The following is a 5,027-nucleotide window of genomic DNA, read 5'->3' as shown; positions in this document are numbered from 1 at the left end:
CTTTTTGAGAGATTTTGGATTTTTTTTACTACGCAGGTCATCTGAACAAAAACCTCATTATCCTTTAAAGCCCGGACTGGCAATCTGTGGGTTCTGGCAAATGCCAGAGGGGCTGCTGTAAGATTCCATAATCAGTCACTATTTAGTGGGATGCTGTTTGTGCCTCTGTGTACCTGAAATGCCAGGGAACAGGGCCGGACTGGGAGTAAAAAGCAGCCCGGGCAAAAAAAATGCAGCCCACATGTAAACACACAATGGTTTGGTACTCATTCACACATATATTGGGGTAAAACTGCAACAATTATGTGCATAAAGAGCTGCCTTTCTCGCTTAACGGTACTTAATGTAAAATATTACAGTTATTAACAAACTATTATTATTACATTATAGTACAGTAACATATTTTTTACTGGCACCACACAAATCTAATGTGTCCTTATTAACCATTTTGTTGATTTGCCATATTGATAAGGATTCAATAGTTTACCATTACAGTATGGGGTACATTGCTACTTATAATATGCTAGTGAAAAAACAACTCACCCACTTTCTACTCTTCTACACTTTCCTATGGGATTTTCAGAAATGTATTTATCAATGAGTCAAAGTTACACATTTTGCTCTAAAAGGCATTTAATTGTAAGCTATGATTATGAGTATCGTAGCACAGAACACATAAGGTTTGTTGTAGTAAAGTCTACTTTTTGTTTACTGGCCTGGTGTGGGTTTATTGTGAGTGCTACCCCATCCAGATTTATGGTTGCCACCTGGCCGGTATTTTACCGGCCTAGTCGGTAAAACACCCGCCAAGGCCGGTAATACAAATTTACTGGCAATGTAGCTGCCGGTAAATCTGTAATATCCCTAACTGAAGCACTTGGTCTGCCCCAATCTGCAGAAAATCTACCTTTTCTTTGGCGCCTGGTCAGTTGCACGACACCCCCTTTTGCAATCACTACCCGACACTAAACAATCATTTATATACCTATGTCCAGTCTGGTTCTCATGGGCTTTGGTCTGGCCCAACACTATGTTAGAATGTTTAAATACATTTAAACATTACAAATACCCCCCCCATGTTTCACTTACACTTTTTTTTACCAGGGATCAATTAGATTATAGGGTCTTTAATTAGGGTCTATGCAGAAGCCAGGAGGGCTTCATGTACATATCCAAGATATTTGTTTTTGCTACAAGATGGGAAAAACGTGATCCCCAAATTCTACTGAATACCGACACACAGGTATCAATAAACATAATTTCCCTTGTTATCTGGACTTTAGCTATACACACACCAGCTACTTTCCCCCTGGGCAGAACACAGAGCAGCACTACTCCCTGAACAAAACAAATGCTAAAAAAAAAGTTATTTGAATCCCAGATGCCCATTAATAGTAACTTTCCCCCTGGGCAGAACACAGAGCAGCACTACTCCCTGAACAAAACAAATGCTAAAAAAGGGAGGTGAAACAGACCTTTCTCAGCCATGCTGTCTCCTGTACTTCTCCTAATAATTAGCTCTCTGCTGGCAGGCTGCAAACAGCAGACCGTTTCTAATTGATGCTCACTCTGCAATCCACTGATCATGTCTGCTGTCTGCAGCCTGCAGACTTGCCAGCAGAGAGCGGATTATTAGGAGAAATACAACAGGAGACAGCGCGGCTGCAGAGAGGTCTGTTTTACTGCTCCACACAGTCAGGGAAAAGGGCAGGGAAGGGGACTTGCACGGGCAGTTGACTCCCGGACAGAGCGGCCCACTAAGTAAGAAACAGAGCGGCCCCTCGGGCAATTGCCCGTATGGGCACATGTTCAGTCCGGGCCTGCCAGGGAATAATTTAAATTCTAGTCCATACCTGAATCCATTTATATGTTCTCTTTGGAATATCACAGTGAGATATGTTTATATACCAAGTGATTCATTCTGGCAATGGTGTGCCTGCTGGTGGTGTAAAATCTGGAAAAGTCTCTGGAAACACACCTGGCATAATCTTGTGCAAGAAGATCTTGTTGGAAAACCAGGTGGCTGAACTTTCCCATGAAATCCTGCCATAGGGGGCCTGAACAGTCTCTAGGGTGAACTCTATTCCAAGTGTCACATTGGAATATTTGTTCTGCAGCACATGATGCCTCTAGCAGCTGTAAGTGCATTGGCTGGTTTTTACAGCCGGACATTCCTTGTTGGACACTTTTTGATGGGAAAAATATTCAAAGAAATAGTCCATAGTGGGAACCCTTAGGTGGAAATACCGCCTCCTTACTATCAACTGTCCCAGGACATTAATGGAGCTGAGAATCCATCTTCACAGAACAGCGCCAGAAACTTGTATTTTTTAAGAAGACATTTCTCCATTACCTTATGGGACAAGCAAAAACAAGTGGCACCTATGATCTTCAGACTGGCAGCTCTTAGGGGTCTACAGACCAGAAACCTTTCCAGATACATGACAGCAAGTCACAGGGTCTCAAAGTCCAGTTTATTGGCTCTGTGCACAGTAATCATGGTGGTGACTTGAATATAATAAAGTAAGCATCCACTAATTGGAGCCACTGACCTGTTCTCAAAACCCTCAGAGAGAAATAATATTCTCAGACCAGTTTTCATCCCTAACATAATCAAAGGCATTCCTAAGGGTCAATTTTTATGTGTTAGACGAATATCTTCAAGAGATGATGGATATTTTCACAGTGCTAATAAACTCATCGAAAAATTTGTGGAAAAAGCTTATGACCGTAATTCCTTGTGTGATGAAAGGGACTAGGTACTTAGAAAGGATAGGAAGACTCTACTTGCAGGTACAACTGCCAAAAGACAGGTAGAACAAAGGATCCCTTTCATGAGCTAGTATGGGCCATTAAAGGAGAACCGAACCCATTATGCTTAAAATCCCCTACCCGTCTACCCTACAAAGCCCCCCTGATCCCTCCCCAGCCTAGTTGTAAACTCTGGTAATTGCCCCTAATCGCTATCTTAACCTCTCTTTGCAGATTCAGCGCAGTGGAGCTCATGGGCCCCATATTCTGGCTCTTCGGGGATCTTCTTCCTGCACTTCAGCAATTTCCTTCACTTTTGGCGCAAAAAAAGACTGCTCCAACTGTGCATGCGCCAATACGCTGCTCTCTTCCTGAAGACTACTGAAGAGCTGAAGAGCCCGTGAGCTCTGCTACGCTGAATCTGTGTAGGGTTGAGGGTTTTAAGCATAAAGGGCTTGGTTCTCCTTTAAGTAGAAAATTGTAGAAAGTGGTCCTACACCACTGGTCTATCCTACAAATAAAATCCCACTGTAAATTATTACCACACTTTTCCTATAGTAGGGGCAAAAATTTGGCAGATGAACTGGTACAAGCAGACATACAAGATAGAGACCCAATAATAGCACTTTTGAATGGTAAATGCAGGGCCGGATTTACCCTTCCTGCCCCCCTAGGCCCAGCTACTGTGCCGCCCCCCCCGTATTTTCTGTGCACGCATGCGCTCAGCAGCTCTTGCCTGAACTTGCTCCCTTCCCAATCCTCTAGACTCTATTTCTAATTACTCTGGTGCCGTGCGTGCCTGTGTGGCGCACAAATGATGTCACGATGAAGCGTGCATGCGCAGTTACATGGTAACGTGGCGACGTCACAGAGCGCAGACAGGAAGAAGTGGAGATCTGCAACAACACCGCTTGCTATCTACTCTATGTAGAGTAGAGGCAGGCGCACAGCAGGAGTCCACACAAGCTGCTGCGCCGAGTCAATAGGGAAATGTGACGGTCACGGACCGCTCCGCTTTACTATGTTATAGAGAAGATGTTAGGGGGCCTGCTTGCCGCCCCTAACATCTTGCCGCCCTAGGCCCGGGCCTAGGGGGCCTCTCCCCAAATCCGGGCCTTGGTAAATGTGAAGGTTTCTCTAAGATACAAAACAAACTTTTAACGTGTATATTTCTAGCTCCAAAAGAAACCATCGCTAAGGCGTGGAAAGCTGGATCTATTCCTATACTAGCCTTTAAACGTAAAATGGATTGGATTATGGTGAATGAAAAATTAGCTAGTTTTCTCAACAATACCCATGATAAATTTCTAAGGATTTGGCAGCCCTGGTTGGAGTATAGACGCAGTGATCCCAATGTTTATCAGCTCCTTTCCATCTGACTTTCCTTCTATCACTCTATCCTACTTTTGAGGTATATTGATATTCCTGTGACTTAATCCGCAATTTATCAGTCTTTCCCATGCAATCTAATAAAAAGGTGGCTCTTTGATTTCATAGATAACTAATGCAACATAACAGACTCACATTGTCTCATGATAATTTGTAACAATTTTATTTTGTCTATTCAATGTTGACATCTTACGTTGTACCAATGTGCACTGATATTTTACTCATGTCCGCTTTCGACCGTCTGCACTGCTTATGATAACCTGTCAAAATTTTCATACGTACATATTGCATTTGTTTGTGAAATAATAAAAATATTGTTAAAAAAAAATGGAACCTTTCTCAGCCTTGGTTGTTGAAACTGTATTTCCATAATTACAGGGATACGATAACACACCCATTGAAGGGGTATAGGATCCCAATTAAGGGGTACCACACATGTAATTCTGAGTCAGTTGTGTACGCATTAAAATGTCCCTGTTGGAAGATGTACATAGGAGAGACTTTCTCACAGATTAAAATTACAATCAGGGAACACATGTACTCAATAACCATCTATGATCCAAAAAACAAGAAAATACACCGGATGGGAAACACTTATTTACAAAAACATAGTCTGATGCATGGCTTCCCTGCAATAAACACATTATAATGTTATAAGACATAGTGTGCTTTTCAGGTTATTACCTTCTTTATTTGGAATCTTGTGCAACCGCAGGCAGGGATTGTAGCCTGTTGAGAAGCACTAAAGCATATACTCGAATAAAAGGACAAATCAGTATTTAGTGGTGACTTTCCTCCAAGATGTTTAATTGGTCCCCCAATTCCCTAAACAGTTGCTAGGTGCAAAATCCTCTTCTGCGCTTTTATTTTACATGTAGCAGGTTTTT

General features: G+C 42.4%; 1 pseudogene across 1 annotated transcript; it reads right to left on the bottom strand.

Moving 5' to 3' along the window:
- Positions 1-1,878: 1,878 nt before the first annotated feature.
- LOC121402973 lies at positions 1,879-4,477 on the bottom strand (annotated as a pseudogene). Its single transcript, XR_005966911.1, has one exon. The product of XR_005966911.1 is annotated as a cyclin-O protein B-like (transcript).
- Between the last annotated feature and the right edge of the window lie 550 nt (positions 4,478-5,027).

The sequence above is a fragment of the Xenopus laevis genome, chromosome 4L (genome assembly GCF_017654675.1).
Source record: "Xenopus laevis strain J_2021 chromosome 4L, Xenopus_laevis_v10.1, whole genome shotgun sequence".
Lineage (NCBI taxonomy): Eukaryota > Metazoa > Chordata > Amphibia > Anura > Pipidae > Xenopus > Xenopus laevis.
This window is presented reverse-complemented; position numbering and strand designations above follow the sequence as displayed.